Genomic DNA, 18518 nt, shown 5'->3' on the forward strand with positions numbered 1-18518 from the left:
TCTCAGGAAACAACCTGAGGGTTGCTGGAGTGGTGGGGGGTGGGAGGGATGCAGGGGCTGGGTGATGGACATTGGGGAGGGTATGTGCTATGGTGAGGGCTGTGAATTGTGTAAGACTGATGAATCACAGACCTATACCTCTGAAACAAATAATATACTATATGTTAAAAAAAAAAAGATAGTAGGAAGGGAAAAATGAAGGGGGGGAAATCGGAGGGGGAGACGAACCATGAGAGACTATGGACTCTGAGAAACAAACTGAGGGTTTTAGAGGGGAGGGGGTGGGGGAATGGGTTAGCCCGGTGATGGGTATTAAGGAGGGCATGTATTGCATGGAGCACTGGGTGTTATACTCAAACAATGAATCATGGAACACTACATCAAAAACTAATGATGTAATGTATGGTGTCTAACATAACATAATAAAATAAAAAATACTAAAGTTAAAAATAAAACCTACCCAGATAAAGTGAAAAAAAAAAACAAAAAACCCTTCTTTCATAAACCTCATACTTACAATGGAAAGAAATGCTACTCATATTTCATACATCTAAGGGAAATACATTTTTACCAAATAACTTTCCTATATGTACAACTTAAAATTCTCTATTATCATTTAATATTGTATAATCATACAAGATTTTTGGACATGAGAGGCTCCATTTTTAAGAAAAGCTTTATTTATTTATTTATTTATTATTTATTTATTTATTTATTATTTGAGAGAAAGCAGGGGCAGGGGGAGAGGGAGAAGCAGGAAGCCTGGATGTGAGGCTCGATCCCAGGACTCTGAGATCATTACCCGAGCTGAAGGCAGATGCTTAACCAACTGAGCCACCCAGGCACCCCATGAAAAGCTCCATTTTCAGGGAGCCTGGGTGGCTCAGTCGGTTAAGTGGTTGTCTTTGGCTCAGGTCATGATCCCAGGGTCCTGGGATCGAGCCCTGCATCAGGCTCCCTGCTCGAGGACAGCCTGCTTCTCCGTCTCCACCGTTTGTGCTCTCATGTCCACTCTCTCTCAAATAAATATAAAATATTAAAAAAAAAAAAAAGAAAGAAAGAAAAGCTCCATTTTCCTTTCTAAAACAAATGGCTAATGATCTAATTATCTTGAACTGGGCAAAAAGACCCTTGGTCTGACCCAGAAGCGGCAACTGTTTTACAAGCAATTATCTGTAAAATCAAGAGGGCCATGAACATCTTGATCAATAAAACTGCTGGCTATGGACTTTCTGAAGACAGAATAATTAACTAATGCATAGGAGGAACAATTTCATTTATCAACATCAAGAGAACAGTCATTGTGTAACCACACTGGTTCTGCCTGTGAATAACAATTAACTTTTTCTTTTAACCAAATCGTGTAATTGCCCCCCACATCCTTTCTCATAAAAACCCCTTCCTTTCACCTTGCATGTGGGATACTTTTCTGGATACTGCCAGAATCTGTGCTCCATAAACTGATTCTTCAATTCCAAATAACCAGCAGGGCTTTTAAAGGTCATTGTGCTTGGCTCTGGGAGAGCTTGGAGGACACTGGATCTGAAGGGCACCTGGGGCACATAGGGGGAAGGTTGATTACTCATCTCCAAGTATGTCACAGAGAGGTAGCCTTTGCATTCACAGAGAGACCCCTCTGGGAACAAAGAAACTGGCAGAAGCCATTTCCCTCCCTCACCCTCAGCATAAGCAGAGGGTCACCTGTAGGAACTAGTGTGGCGCCCACATTTCTTACCTAAATTGCTCACACCAAAACCCTCCACCCAGCCCCAGAACTCCAGAAGACTGGTCCTTCCCATTCAGCTTGCCTCTGTTCCAGCACAGCGAGCCCCCTCCTTGAGAAGAGGAGCTCTAGTCCCTGCCAACACCACGTCTCCTGACCTGGGACTTTTGTGAGGCCTCGGTTCCAGTGGCAGCAGTGACAGGTCTGATTTCACAAGCAGACCAGAGCATACCTAGTAAAAACGCACCACATTCAGGCCAGGAACCAAACATTGCCCATAACAGGCAAAGAGAGAGCCTCTGGAGACAACTGGCCTGAAGGATATAGCAGCCAGCACACAAGAGCAGAGCATATGCAGCACACACTGGAGACACTCCCAGAAGCAACAGGCCCTGGGGAACATGGGACACTATACTGCAGAGCACTACAGGACCTCTTCTTCATAAAGCCATTACAGCCAAGAACAGAAGACATAGCTGACCTTCTTAACACATAGAAACAGGTACAGAGACAGACAAAATGAGAAGACAGAGGAATTTGTCCCAAATGAAAGAACAGGACAAGGCCACAGAACAGGACAAGGCCACAGCTGGAGATCTAAGCAAAACAGATAGAAGTAACATGCCTGATAGAGAATTTTTTTTTTTAAGATTTTATTTATTTATTTGTCAGAGAGAGAGAGAGCACACAAGCAGAAGGAGCAGCAGGTAGAGGGAGAAGCAGGCTCCCCGCTGAGCAAGCAAGTCCCCCAATGTGGGACTCGATTCCAGGACCCTGGGATCTGAGCCACCCAGGCCTCCCCCTGATAGAGAATTTAAAGTAATAATTATGAGGATACTCACTGGTCTTGACTAAAGACTGGAAGACATCAGTGAAACAATTAACCCAGGGATAAGAAACAACCTAGTAGAGATAAAGGGCTCCATAAACAAAATGAGACACACATTTGATGGAATGAACAACAGATTATAAGAAGGAGAGGAACAAATGAATGACTTAGAGGACAGTAACGAAAAGTAATCAAGGGGCGCCTGGGTGGCTCAGTCGTTAAGCGTCTGCCTTCGGCTCAGGTCATGATCCCAGGGTCCTGGGTTCAAGCCCCACATCAGGCTCCCTGCTCAGCAGGAAGCCTGCTTCTCCCTCTCCTACTCCCCCTGCTTGTGTTCCCTCTCTCGCTGTATCTCTCTCTGTCAAATAAATAAATAAAATCTTAAAAAAAAAAAGAAATAAAAGGCATCCAGATCAGTAAGGAAGAAGTACAACTTTCAGTATTTGCAGATGACAGGATACGATACGTAGAAAACCCAACACACGCCATCAAAAAACTGCTAGAACTGATAAATGAATTCAGTAAAGTGTCAGGATACAAAATATACCTACAAAAATACGTTGCATTTCTACCCCCCAATAATAAAGCAGCAAAAAGAGAAAATAAGAAAACAATCTCGTTTACAATTGCACCAAAATTAATAAGATTCCTAGGAATAAACCTAACCAAAGAGGTGAAAGACCTAAACTCTGAAAACTACAAAACACTGGTGAAAGAAACTGAAAACAAGAAAAGAAATGGAAAGAAATTCCATGCTCATGGATTGGAAGAACAAATATTGTTAAAATGTCTATACTACCCAAAGTATGCAATCCCTATCAAAATACCAACAGGGCGCCTGGGTGGCTCAGTTGGTTGAGCGACTGCCTTCGGCTCAGGTCATGATCCCGGAGTCCTGGGATCGAGTCCCGCATCGGGCTCCCTGCTCGGCGAGGAGCCTGTTTCTCCCTCTGACCCTCCCCCACCTCATGTACTCTCTCTCTCTCTCTCATTCTCGCTCTCTCAAATAAAAAATCTTAAAAAAAAAAAAAAATACCAACAGCATTTTTCACAGAAGTAGAACAAACAATCCTAAAATTTGTAAGGAACCACAAAGAACCCTGAATAGCCAAAGCAATCTTGATAAAGAAAAGCAAAGCTGGAGGCATTACAATTCCTGACTTCACATTACAAAGCTGTAGTAATCAAAATAGTATGGTACTGGCACAAAAATAGACCTATAGATCAATGGAATAGAACAGAAAACCCAGAAATGAACCCACAACTAAATGGTAAATTAATCTTTGACAAAGCAGGAAAGAATATCCAATGGGAAAGAGTCTCTTCAACAAACAGTATTGGGAAAACTGGACAGCAACATGAAATTGGACCACTTTCTTGCATCATACACAAGGATATAAATTCAAAATGGATTAAAGACTTAAATGTGAGACCCGAAACCATAAAAATCATAGAAAAGAACACCGGCCGTAATTTCTCAAACATTGGCCAAAGCAACTTTTTTCTAGATAGGTATCCTGAGGCAAGGGAAACAAAAGCAAAAATAAACTATTGGGATTACATCAAAATAAAAAGCTTCTACACAGTGAAGGAGACAATTAACAAAACCAAAAGGCAGCCTATGGAATGGGAGAAAATAACTACAAATGACATATCCAATAAAGGGTTAATATCCAAAACATATAAAGAACTTATAAAACTCAACATGTAAAAAACAATCTAATTAAAAAGTGGGCAGAAGACATGAACAGACATTTCTCCAAAGACATACAGATGGCCAACAGACACATGAAAGGATGTTCAACGCCACATCATCAGGGAAATACAAATCAAAACTACAATGAGATCTCACCTCACACCTGACAGAATGGCTAAAATCAACAACATAAAAAACAACAGGTGCTGGTGAGGATGTGGAGAAAAAGGAACCCTTGTGCACTGTCGGTGGGAATGCAAACTGGTGCAGCCACTGTGGTAAACAGTATGGAGGTTCCTCAAAAAATTAAAAATAGAACCATCCTACTATCTGATCTCACAATCACACTACTGGGTATTTACCCAAAGAATACAAAAACACTAATTCAAAGGGATACATGCACCTCTATGTTTATCATTATTTACAATAGCCAAGATATGAAAGCAGCCCAAGTGTCCATTAATTGTGAATGGATAAAGAAGTGTGGTGTGTGTGTGTATATATGTATACAATGAAATATTATTCAGCCACAAAAAAGAATGAAATCTTGCCATTTGCAAGGACATGGATAGAGCTAGAGAGTATATTGCTAAGTGAAATAAGTCATAGACAAATACCATATGATTTCACTCATATGTGGAGTTTAAGAAACAAAATAAGCGAGCAAAGGGGAAAAACAAAGACAAACCAAGAAACAGACTATTAACTATAGAGAACAAACTGATGGTTACCAGAGAGTAGGTGGATTGAGGGGGGAGGGGGAAGAATGGGTGAAACAGGTGATGGGAATTAAGGAGTGCACTTGTGATAAGCACCCTCAGGTGATTAAAATAAAAACTTAAATATATTATCTAAGAATTTAATTATGTGATAAGTTACGGTATCACTTAAATGAAAATATGTATATATGTGTGTATATAAATCTACATGTTTATATATGTATATAAGTAAAACCAACATACCCAGCACTCAATATAAAATGTACTATTTGTGGGGGCCTGGGTGGCTCAGTCTGCTAAGCGACCAACTCTTGGTTTCCCTCAGGTCTTGATCTCACGGTCGTTGATCCAACCCCGCCTCCTGCTCCAAGCAAAGTGGAGAGTGGGCTTGAGATTCTCTTCCTCCCCCCCCGCCCCCGTTTAGGCTTTGCATGCGCTCTCTCTCAAATATATAAATCTTTTAAAATAAACAATAAATAAAATATACTATTTTCTATATTAATAAAAAAAATTGGGAGTGCAAGGAAGATATTTTCTAAGAGAAACAGTAGGTTCCAGGTTACTTGATGGGTCTTTGTTAGGCGTTCGCCAAGAAAGAAAAAAGATCAAGTCTGAAAAAATAAAGCATTTCGGAGACAAAGAGAAAATACTATCACCTTAAACATTACTCTTAATTGTCACAACAATTATTTCCTCCTCCAACGGAGACCTTTCTTGGAGAAGTATAGAGACGGGCAAGGAGACAACAGGCCATTCTTTGGGCCCCGATGAGAAAGTCAACTGGCTCCACCTGCCACACACGACCCTCGCCATCAGAGACCAGAGCTTCCAAAGCAGTCTCAGGGTCAGAGAGAAAAGTCAAGGCTTTTACTGTCAAGGGGCAGAGCCGTCTTGTCTTGTGCTCCCATATATGATTGTGTGTGACACAGCCAACAACACAATCTCCCCAAATCCACACAGTGCTGCACAGTCTCACACCCACTACTAGACACAAAGTCACACCCTCCCTACCCTTCCCACACAGGGCTCCACGGTCACAATACCCACGGCGGCTCAGTCACAAAGCACACAAAGTGGAATACCAGGGTCACACAATCACAACCGCATACCCACTACAGGGACACAGTCACAGGTACCGCCCCCCCAGTATTACACACGGTCACACATGAACAATCATACCACGGGTACTCACAGTGTTATAAGCTAATCCACACCCGCACACACGGTATCACACACGTTCACAATCACACATACACACGTCACTTGACAGTCACAAAATTTCACCACCGCCCTTCCTCAGCCCCTTCTACCCGAACAGACTTAATACTCAGTTTCCGTACCGGCGCCGGACTCTGGGCTTTTTTCAACCTTGGTCTCCTCTGAAACGTGTCAGTGGCCGGAGCGCGCTCAGCTCAAAGCAGCCCGCCTCGCTGTGGGGAGGAGCGGCGACGCGATGCCTCCTGGGAAATGTAGTTAAGCTCCGCGCTAGCGATGGAGAAGATGGCGCCCGGCTTGAGACCTGCCAGAGATCCCCCCCGGCCCCTCTCCCCGGCCCACCCTGAGGCACGAACTGTGCCCCGAAATGTTTCGGCGCTCCAAGGGTAGGTAGCCTTACACCTTGGCCCCTACTTGGAGTAAGCCCGGCATGCTTGAACTGAGTTTATTATAACCCAAGGTACACCACTGCCCTCTCTCAAAGGCAGAGTTAACACAGGAAAGATTATTAAACTAAGTCCTGAGACTCGGACTACTTACACTCCTCCCCCAACCAGGGAGACAGTCCCACAAACTCTGGCGCAGGAAAGAAAGCGCGAAAAGCGAACTTGAACCCCTGAAACTTATGGGAAATGTAGTCCGCAGTCAGAAAAGTGGAGGACCGGCCAATACCGACAGATTCTGTACGGTACTGAGCCCGGCTTGGCGGAGCCCAGGAGACCTCTGGGAGTGCTAGCCAGCCCAAGGAGTGCGCAGGCGCAGACTTTCTGGCTCGCCATAGTCGTCTTTGTCTGCGGGTGAGTGTGGTTTCGGCCTCGCAAGGCGCAGATCTGGGCGTGGGACCTGGGGTTCTGGGCTCAGAATCCCGGTCAGGGAAGCTGTAGGGGAGGATTCTTAGAGCCTGCGACAGGGCTGGGGAGGCTGACGGGGAGGAATCGCTTTCTGTGACGTGCAGTGTTCAAAGCCTGTGCGGATGGGGGCAGGGGTACAGGAGGAAACGGGTGAGTTCGCGGGTGGGTGACGGAGGGTGTGAAAGGGTTGTAGAGGTACAACTTGCGTGAGAATTGCGTGGTTCCAAGTTTGTGAGGATGGATGGCATGGTGAGCTTTATGGGGTAGTAACCTCAACCTCACTATTCTCGTTTCTAAAATAATGATAATGAAGATGCATCTTTCTGGAGTATCCGTTTTTCTGAAAGAAAGGAAAATGGCTAAGACGAGAGATAAGTAATTTTTAAAGCGATTTTTATATAAAGGCAGACTGATTGTGGAGTTTATTTCCGAAAAACTTGTTATTGGGTTACTAGACTCCCCTTGTGTATTGACTTTTCAGAATTCTTTGGAGGAACTTTGGTGAGCAGCTTTGAGAAGCCCTTGACTAAGGAGGAGTTTAAGAGCTAGTTTCCACTAGTGTAGACAGCACAGAATTGTAAAGGATATTGTCCTGTCTTTGGTGCAGAGATATCAAGTAACTGATTTAAGACTCCCTTGTTTTTAAACGACGTGGCAGTGACTCGTAATTTGACCAGGTTTTCCCCAGACCAAATGGCGTTTGTAAATGTAGTGAAACAAATTGTCTTCTATCTAAAACACTTTCTTCCAGTATTCTATGACACTTAACATAATTTTCAATAAAATGAAAAAGTACCACGGTACAAAAATTCATATACACAAATAATAGCTTTGGTATATACAAAAAGTAATCAGTAATAGTTATGAAGGCAGTACTTTATTTACAACAGCGACAAATCAGACAAAACACCTTGGGGTAAACAAGAAATGTATAAAATCTATATAACACTAAATTCTTTAGTTAACAAGACTTGAACAAATGGAAATACATATCATATCTTAGATTTTAAAAGTCTACAAGTTATTTTGTTTTGTGAAGAAAGCTAAGTGCCTGTTTGGTAATACGTAATATACCACTTTTTTAGTAAGTGTGAATAAGAATGTATATTTGTAGGTGCATAAAGAAACTTTTGAAGTTTACACAAAATAAAAAAGGTTGATGAGGAGGGAGATGTAACAGTTAGGGCAGGGATAAGAATCACATTTTTGCTTGCCTGTTTGTAGATTTCCATTTTTAACTGGGATGGAGAAATTAATTTCTATGTTCACTCCATTACTTTTTAGATGTTTAGCACTGCCTCATTCTTGAATGTTTCCTTGACTTCCATTATACTACTTTCATTTGTATATTCTAGTCAAAACCAAGAAATAATCCTCCCCCACCAAAAAGCTCCATTAGTGACTTATGTTTCTGTTTACCCCTTAACTATTAGTGTTCCTAAGTTTCTCACTTTGATTATATATATGTAAAATATGTATTTATATATATATATAAATATATATATTATCTCTAAGAACAAAATTCCATTGCTGTGGCTTCACCTGACAGGTGACTAACAAATGTCCATTCCTATTTGAGCCACATCCTGAGGTACTGATTCACATATCCAAATGCATAATGGACAGCTCCACCTTGAGGTTGCACAGGAACTTCAAACTCTAAATTTATGCCCACAGTGTTAGTACTGTTATCTCCTGTTTCCTGTGGTTTGCCTCCATCCATTTCCTCTTTGTATTACCTGTTTTGTCAGTTCATAACACTGTCCAGCCAGATTCGAAGCCTCTTATATCTGAGTAAGGGAAGAGCTTCTCAGTAAGTTGGACTCTTGTCTGTCACACCACATTACAAATTGGAGGCCCAGGGATTTCTTAATTACACATAATAAATGATAAATATGTATGTTTGCTGAATCAATGAATGACCATATAATTATAGGTCATTCTAGAGTAACATAACCTAGGTAAAATATTAGGCTGCTAAAAATTTTTAGGAACGCTGACCGTGATGAAAACGTGAATAACATCTTTTACATTTTATCCATATCATTTAAGGTTGGTGACTTCAGATTTATGAGAAAAGTGTTTTTATAGGGGAAAATGACATTCAGAACTGTGACTGTTCAATCAGGAGCAAGGCCACAAGTGACACCTGCTCTAATGTACCTGTTCAGGTTGTGATTCTGCAGAACTCTAACAACTCAGTCTTGTAATTTCTCTGTATCACCTAAATCCTGAAAATGACATTACCCATTTCTGAAATGTGTGGAGCCTTTTTTTTTTTTTTAAGATTTTATGTATTTGAGAGAGAGAGTGTGCACACACAGCAGGGGGGAGGGGCAGAGGGAGAGGGAGAAGCAGGCTCCCCGAAGAGCAGGGAGCCCTATGTGGGACTCAGTCCCAGGACCGATCACGACCTGAGCTGAAGGCAGACGCTTAACCAACTGAGCTACCCAGGTGCCCCTGTATAGAGCCTTTAAATGGCATAATGGTTTGGCTTGGGATGCAAAGTATAAATCCATGTGCTCACATGTATGTGTGTGCACCAGCTTCTAAGCCAAAGGGTCACCATTACTTTGTTTTTTTCACAGGCCAGGTTCCTTGTGCATCCACGAGAACTGCACTTGCCTTGTCCTTCAAAACCTCCCAAGAGTCCTATGGCCTCAACCTGAATTATGGGATGCTGCTTTGACCCTCAACAGTAACGTCCAAGTCCTGTGTCACTGTTTAGAAGTTTAAGGCACCAGTTTAACAAGAAGATCAATGGATGACTGAGAGAGAAATGTAAAGGAGGTGCTATCTAGGTGAGTAAGAAAGAACCCAGCAGGTATCAATGGGATAAAGGCTCATTACAATTACTCAACCTGCAACCTCTGAAAATTTTTTTGAGGCAGTTGTCTTATCAGCCCTTGTCTTTTGGAGTAACAGTTGCTGGAAATTCTTTAGATACCTAAATAACATTCCCAGATAATCTTGCTTGATCAGTGCTTTTTTTTCCTCAGATTCTGGGGGGCTGGTTGCCCCTCTAACCTCTCTCTGGATGCCACCCTCTTCATTTGTAGTCTCAATTTGATAAATTTTATGACCTACATGTTGTGTTCTCCCTTTCACTAACATTCTCCATTTTTTATTTTCCCCTAGATGTCTAGACTCCTTCCCTTAAGCATTCATTCATCTTGCCAAGGATTACAAGATCTCTAGTCTTTCAGATCTTAGCATATAGATTCTTTTCTTTAAAATTGAACTTTCTGGGGATGCCTGGGTGGCTCAGGCGATTAATCATCCGACTCTTGATTTCGGCTCAGGTCATGATCTCAGGGTCATGGGATAGGGATAGGGCCAGCATCGGACTCCACGCTGGGCATGGAGCCTGCTTGGGAGGGATTATCTCCCTCCCCCTCTCCCATCCCCTGCTTGCACTCTCCCTCTCTCAAAAAAAATTTTTTTTAAATAAAATTTAACTTTCTATCATTTCTCCCCACTTCCATTGTTATATATCTCAGAGTTGAATTTTATTTACCCCCTTATCCTTATTTCTTATTCTCTTCCTACCTCCAACTATCATAGCACAACATTTCTCCCCCTCTTGCTTTTTAACAATATAGCATGCTTGGAGATTTGTCCTGACTTCCTACGACTTCACCTCTCTGTTACTTTTGAAAAGAAATAATACTATTCTCTTTAAAATCCAATACATATACTTAATAGAAAAGTAAAATAATGGGTATGTCTTCTCAGTCCTGGCCCTCACTTCTCCATTTCTGTTCCCCAGAAGCAGCCACTCTTAACTGTGTATTCTTCTAAATATTTTTGTGAGTATACAAGGAGGCTTTCAAGCAGAACAATGACATGATTTAACTGTGACAAGAATAAACAGAGCTGTTGCTGTGTTGAGAGGAGTTATAAAGAGGCAAAGGCAAAGGTAGGAAGAAGAGTGAGGAGCCTGTTAAATAATCCAGTCAAGACATGATGTGGCTTACACTTTGGTTGTCCTCGTGAGTGAGGATTATGAGAAATGGCCAGATGCTAACCATATTTTGAAGACAAAGCCAACAGGACATGGAGATGTAATAGGGTGTGATCTAGGAGACAGTTGTTCAAAGCTTGAGCAACTGGAAAAATGAGGTTGCTATTTAACAAGATGAGAAGAATTTGGGGGAGGTTCATTTGGGAGAACTAGAGTTTTGTCTGGGGCAGGGTAAATTATTAGACATCCAAGTGCAGATTTTGAGTAGCAAGTGGATATGTGAATCAGTTGGGGAAAGAGGTCCAGGCTAGTGATTAAATATTTTCAAAAATACTGTATCATAATGTGCAAATGTCAAGCAAACTCTTAACTGTATTCTGTGGAAATGGTGACCTGTTAGAGTAGGGGTTGGCAAACTACAGCCTGTACGTGTTTTTGTGAAGTTTTACTGAAACATGGCCACCTACAGTGCATCTTGTCCATTCATTTTCTTATTATCTGTGGCTACTTTCATGCTACAAATGCCTGAGTTGAGCAGGCATCTGCAGATACATGATGTTATAAAGCATGAGACAGGACTAAAAAGTATATCAGTCATGGTAAAGCTAAGTGACTATAATAAACCCAAAATGTACTGCTTTAAAGAATATAAGAATTGATTTCCTGGTCATGTAACAGTTAACGTGGTAAGTAGTGAAGAGTTGCATGGTTGCTTTGGTTTTTGTGGTCCTTTAAGGATCCAGATTTCTTCCAGGTTGTCTCTTTTATCATTCAGTTGTGGTTGAAACTGGATCAGCAGTGCATTCCTGGTTCCAGCCAGGTGGAGGAGGGAGAAATCACCACGGTAGGGCAAGAAGTCAATAAACTTTTTCTGTAAAGGTCCAGATAGTAAATACATAAGGCTTTGTAGACCATAGGATCTCTGCTACAACTACTCAAGTCAGACATTATAGCACAAAAGTAGTTTGTTTAGCATTAGACTATCCTGATTTCTATTTTGAAAATATTTTTTAAACCACAAGTTAAATGCTATTGAAAGAACCACTTTGCCTGATTTTCAGATGACGTTGCCTAGTTCAGTTCAGAATTTTACAGTATGAGGGCCATCTGGGTGGCTCAGTCAGTTAAGTGTCCGACTCTTGACGTTGGCTCAGGTCTTGATCTCGTGGTGGTGAGTTTGAGCCCTGCATCGGGCTCCACACTCAGTGAAGAGTCTGCTTGAGATTCTCTCTCTCCCTTTCCCCCCCCCAGCTCTCTCTCTGTCTTGCTCTCTAAAATAAATAAGTCTTTAAAAAAATTTACAGTATGAAAAATTCAATTCCGATAAATATGTATGAAGTATGTTGATGTCATCCCTATAAAAATACAAGGAGTTTTAATTACCGAGATGTCATTTCTGTGTTTTCTTTTCCTTTTTTTTTTTTTTTTTTAAGATTTTATTTATGTGAGAGAGAGAGCGCATGAGTGAGGGGAGGAAAAGAAGGGAAGGGAGAGGAACAAGCAGACTGCACTTGAGCACGGAGCCCCATGCAGGGCTCAATCCCAGGACCCTGAGATCATGACCTGAGCTGAAACTAAGAGTCAGACGCTCAACCGACTAAGCCACCCAGGTGCCCCTGTGTTTTCTTTTACTAGGACTATAGTGGGTTGAGTCTTGATCTATTCTGCATCATTCTTTTGCAGATATAATGAATTGGAAACTTTAAAATAAATGCTATTACTGTAATTTGTAAAACTCTCTCAAATAAATTAAAAAAAAATAAAATCTTTAAAAATATATATATATATATATATATATATATGTTTTATTTATTTATTTGACAGAGAGAGACACAGCGAGAGAGGGAATACAAGCAGGGGCAGTGGGAGAGGGAGAAGCAGGCTTCCCGCGGAGCAGGGAGCCCTATGGGGGGCTCGATCCCAGGACTCCGGGATCATGACCTGAGCAGGAGGCAGACGCTTAACGACTGAGCCACCCAGGCGCCCCTAAATAAAAAATCTTTAAAAAAACACAACTGATTAGCTCTGTGTTATAAATTAGTATATGTTTTTATTTAATCTTCCTATTTGTAGTGTATTCTATTTTATGGATTCGATGCTTGAGGAAAGGTAGTCTTCTCAGTTACTAATGTGTTTTTGTGTCTTGGATTTCTGTGGTTTATGTATCCATGATTATCTTCTTTTATCTTTATTCTTTACTTTCAGCATTTCTGATATTGTTTTAGATGTGTATCTTGTATGTATAGAGTTTAGGTGCCTTTTTTATATCAGTTAAACCTTAGCATGTGTCAAAATCATCTGGACGGCTTTTTTTTTTTTGTTTATTTCTTAAAGATTTTATTTATTTGACAGAGACACAGCGAGAGAGGGAACACAGGCAGGGGGAGTGGGAGAGGGAGAAGCAGGCTTCCCGCCGAGCAGGGAGCCCGATGCGGGGCTCGATCCCAGGACCCTGGGATCATGACCTGAGCCGAAGGCAGAGGCTTAACGGCTGAGCCACCCAGGCGCCCCTGGAGGGCTTTTTAAATACAGATTACTGGGCCTTACTGGCAGATTATCTGATTCAGGAGTTATGTGTTGGAGCCTGAGAATTTTCTGTATGAGTCTGTTTTAGTCTTTTTCTTTTAATAGTTCTTTTTATTTTAGTTTTATTTATTGAGAGGAACAATATGGTTAGTATTGGTTCTCATATTTAATATTATGCATTGTTTTAAATTTGACCTCATCTTTTTTATCCTTTACTGTAGGATCTTTGATTTCCTTGTCTTGGGTATATATGTCTTTCCTTCTAAAAATTTGGAAAGCTTATTATATTATTTTATAATATTCTCTTGGTTGCGTTTATATTCATAACTTTCTTAGTCTTCATCCTTCATTTCTTTAGTCCCCACTAAGTAGTGATGTGTATTTTATACATTAGTATGTTTGCAGTCTCCCTCCTCTCTTTACCACACAGTTGGTGATTGCGATTATTATTCCAGTTTTAAATAGGATTAGCTGCATCCTTCTTACCTCCCCATTCATATATATGAAATTATTTGTGTCTTTGCCTTTGATTGTGCAGTAATCCATCTATCAAAGTCCATTGTTTACCCTTGAGCTTCATTTTTATTAAAATGTATCTTCATTATCACTTTTAGCTCAGTTTCTCTAATCTCTCTACTCCCATACCATATTATGTCTTCCAGAGCAACATGGATCCTAAGTATATACTCTCTTATATTTTTATTGTTTACTTTCATGTTTAAGACCTACATTGGAGCTCATTGAAAGGCCAGTATTTTACCCTTTGGATCTGCAGTCTTGAATACATGCAAAATGATTATTAAATAATTAGTGATTATTGTAGAGCTTCAAGTGTGGATTTACATTTTCAGCTTTACTGAGGAATAATTTACAGAAAATAAAGTCACTCCCCCTTTAAGTATATTATTTGATAAATTTGGTAATTGTATATAGGCATAAAACGAACACCAAAACAAACATACAGAACAGATTCATCAACAGTTCTTTGTGCCCCTTTGCAGTTGACCCACGCCCCTCTCCCATCCCTGGTGATCACTAATTGACTTTATGTACTATAGCTTGCTGTTTCTAGAATTTCATATAAATGTGGTCATGTAGTGCATAATCTTTAGCATTTAATTTCTTTGACTTAGTTTTACATTTTTGAAATTAATTCATGTGTAGATTAATATTTCATTCCTTTTTATTGCTGACTATTATTATAAGTATGGACATAATTTGTCTATTCACCAGTTGATAGACATTTAGATTACTTCCATTTTGGGCCATTGTGAATAATGCTATTATGAACATTCATATACTAAGTCTTTGTGTGAACATACATATTCATTTTTCTTAAATAAATGACTAGGAGTAGGGCTGCTGCATAGAATATTAAGTGTATATTTAACTTTATAAAATACTCTCAGATTGTATTCCAAAGTAGTTGAACCATTTTTATCCCCACCTACTACTCCCATCATTGGGAATTACAGTTGCTTCACATTCTCGCACTTGGATTGGCAGTTGTTTTACCCTTAGCCATTTTAGTGGATGTGTAATCTATCTCACTGGGTGTTTTTTGTTTTTTAAGATTTTATTTAAGAGAGAGAGAATGAACAGGATGGAGGGTGAGGGAGAAGCAGACTCCCCGCTGAGCAGGGAGCCCAACGTGGGACTTGATCCCAGGACCCTGAGGTCATGACCTGAGCCAAAGGCAGATGCTTAACCAACTGAGCCACCCAGGCGCCCCTCACTGGGATTTTAATATGCATTTCTGATCACTAGTTAAGATGAACGTCTAATGTACTTATTGGCCATTCATATATCTGATTTTGTGAAGTGTCTATTCTAGTCTCTTACCCATTTAAAAAACTAGATTATCTTTTTGAGTTTTAGGAGTTCTATGTATTTTGGATATGAGCCCTTTATTAGTTTCTGCCAGTCTGACTTTTCTTTTTGTTAAGTGTGTTTTTGAAGGGCATTAGTTTTTAATTTTGATGAAGTCTACCATTTTTTCTTTTTATATTAATAGTTTTTAACACTTATGTTGAGGTCTTTGATTCAGTTTGAGTAAGTTTTTGCATATGGCATACAGTAAAGGTTGAGGGCTTTTGTCTTCTAATTATGTAAATTATAGCACTGATATGAGTGACAGCATATTACTAGAGTCAGTTCTTGCAATGATTTATAAGAAAATCAGGAGGGGCACCTGGCTGGCTCAGTCTTAGAGCATGGGACTTTCATCTCAGGTTTGTAAGTTTGAGCCCCATGTTGGGTGCAGAGATTACTTAAAAATAAGATCTTTAAAAAAGAAAGAAAGAAAATGAGGATAAAATTTTGAGAGAGACAAGACAGAGCAGGATCAAATTGAAGATTTCCAGTTAGTGGACAGGAAGCAATTATAAAAGAAAGAATTCAGAGGGGGTACAAGAAAAGAGCTCTTCACAAAAGAAGAGCTTTGGTGCCACTTATTTCAGGCATAATGAAAGGAAAACAAATGAAAACTGAAATTGATGGCAATGACAGTTTCTGTATCTAAAAATGATAGTATCAGTAATCAGAACACTGCAGTAAATCAGATTTCAAAGCAAAAATGGCTGTTTTCTGGCCTATTTTCCTTTTTTCATTAAATCTGTGTACTTTGCTGTTTAGCCATGTGAAACTCAGTTGCAACCAGATAAAAAGAGCACAGTCTAGTTACTATACAATTATAGATCAGTTCAAGTTGAAAGGCTCAAGTCAAGGACATCTCTGTAGGTATAACAAATAGGGGCTTTTAAAAGTGAAATAGGGGGCACCTGGCTGGCTCAGTGAGAGGAGTGTGCGACTCTTGATCTCAGGGTTATGAATTCAAGTCCCACATGGGGTGTAGATATTACTTAAAAAAATAAAATACTTAAAAAAAAAAAAAGTGAAATAGGATTATAGTTATGCTTGCTCCATCCTTCCTCACCCACAGTTCCTACTGCACATAGGCAACTACTTTCAACTCATTTAACTGAGTCTACTGATGTTTATTCCCACATTTTATACAGCTATTTTACCTACTTTTGATTTAACCATTTTGAAACAGTATCAGCTTGGGAGCACCTGGCTGGCTTAGTTGGTAGAGCATGCGACTCTTGATCTCAGGGTTGTAAGTTCAAGCCCCACATTGGGTGTAGAGATTACTTAAAAATAAAATCTTTTATGGGCACCTGCGTGGTGCAGTTGGTTAAATGTCCAACTCTTGGGTTTCAGCTTAGGTGGGGATCTCAGGGTTCTGAGATCAAGCCCCCTGTAGGGCTCTGCACTCAGCGTAGAGTCTGCTTAAGATTCTCTTCTCCCCCTGCTCTCTCTAAGAAATAAAATCTTTTAAAATACATCATTTATATATGTAGTCTGATTGGTAACATGCAGGGATCCAGAAAATTTCCTGCATTCATTTTGCTTTGTACTTTCTCTGGAACTCCTTTAGGAAATGTTGAACCTCCACTAACCCAGGAATTTTCCAATCATTATTTCTTTCTCCCTTCCTTCTTTCCATTCTTCTTTTTTTTTATTCTGGGAGATTTCCTGGAATTTTTCCCCCCAAACTATTGAATTTTTGAGGTCAACATTATATTGTTTATTTGTAAAAAGCACTTCTTTATAGAACCCTGTTAATATTTCAGTGCTATACAACCTCTTAGCTTTCTGTAATACTAATTATAGTATTGTATATGTGTGTTCTTTTGTTCCTTTCTTTGTTTTTTCCTATTTGTTTTGATCTGTCTTTCACCTCGGGCTTTCATCAAATTTTTTGATCTTTAGTGTTATATTAATATTTAACATTGAGGTACCTGAATTATTACTATAATCTATGTGCATGGTTGGGGCTTGTAAAATAATGGGCTTCACTGTGCACCATTCAGTCAGATATCTAGATGTTTCTTTTATATGACTTTATATGTTAATATCTATAAACGCTCTCATGGCCTTCTCATTTTTTCAGAAAGAACCCTTCCATTGTCTGACACCAGCAACCACCAGCATTTCTTTTTTTTTTTTAAGATTTTATTTATTTTTATTTTATTTTATTTATTTATTTTATTAAGATTTTATTTATTTATTCATGAGAGACAGAGAGAGAGAGAGAGGCGGAGGGAGAAGCAGGCTCCCAAGGAGCAGGGAGCCTGATGCAGGACTCGATCCCAGGACGCTGGGATCATGACCTGAGCCGAAGGCAGACGCTTAACCATCTGAGCCACCCAGGCGCCCAACCACCAGCATTTCTAACAAGCAGCAGTAGAAAGGGGTTGGGACCCTAATCTGCATATGAACTTTTACTTACTACCTTCTTTTTAATATGTTACTCTAATCTTCTTTGCCTATCATCACTAAATTTGGAGCCTTCCAGTTATACCATCAGCTGCTGCTTTTATAATCATTTTTATAAATCTCACCTTCCACTCAACCAGTCTCTCCAGTTATAGAGCCTTTGTGTTGACAGCTGTGTCACAAATTACCTTGCTTCTAGGTGGCATCCTCTTCTGCTGGCTTTTTATTTAAGTCATTCGATTCTGCTGTTAATTTATAGTTCTTTATTTGCTTTCCTTTCAGAATTTCCTAAAATTTTTCATCCACTCGGGTCTCCTCAACCTCTTAATGTTTATGAGTATATGCCCTTCATCCTCTTACTGTCATTTTAATGGAGTTTCAGAAAGATATAGAATCTTACTTAACCACACATCCTTTTTAATAATTCTTCAATTCATTTTACTTTTTTTTTTTCCCTTCATCCTAGGCTCTCCCAGTTTTATGTTTTTGTCCTTTCATCCTGTTTGTCACCTGTTCTTTATGTTTTATTTTACTTATTTTTAAAGTGTACAAAGTTACATTTAAAAGCAGTTTAAGGGGCACCTGAGTGCCTCAGTCAGTTAAGTGTCCAACTCTTGATCTCAGCTCAGGTCTTGATCCCAGGGTTGTGAGTTCAAGCCCCACATTGGGCCCCATGCTATTAAAAAAAATAAATAAAACATAGAAAAAGTAATA

General features: G+C 39.9%; 1 protein-coding gene and 1 long non-coding RNA gene across 4 annotated transcripts in view; one reads left to right on the plus strand and one right to left on the minus strand.

The window, feature by feature from the left end:
* The window catches only part of LOC115940299 (uncharacterized), a 53881-nt gene extending 47018 nt beyond the window's left edge, over positions 1-6863 (minus strand). Inside the window, exons 1-2 of the long non-coding RNA XR_014141022.1 lie at positions 6723-6863; positions 6308-6452 (exon numbers count right to left, since the gene is read on the minus strand). This is a non-coding gene — a long non-coding RNA (uncharacterized LOC115940299). The remainder of the gene's footprint in view (positions 1-6307; positions 6453-6722) is intronic.
* Positions 6549-18518, plus strand: part of ZNF260 (zinc finger protein 260) — an 18498-nt gene continuing 6528 nt past the window's right edge. For 2 of the 3 annotated variants that reach the window (XM_031026104.2, XM_031026105.2), the window contains exons 1-2: positions 6825-6979; positions 9622-9834. The gene's annotated coding sequence lies outside the window, so the exon portion shown is untranslated. Of the gene's footprint in view, positions 6569-6824; positions 6980-9621; positions 9835-18518 lie in introns of those variants that run through there. The other variant, XM_081807555.1, reaches the window with a different exon arrangement.

Source organism: Leptonychotes weddellii, chromosome 16 (assembly GCF_054177405.1).
Source record: "Leptonychotes weddellii isolate Sample4059 chromosome 16, ASM5417740v2, whole genome shotgun sequence".
Taxonomy (NCBI): Eukaryota; Metazoa; Chordata; class Mammalia; order Carnivora; family Phocidae; genus Leptonychotes; species Leptonychotes weddellii.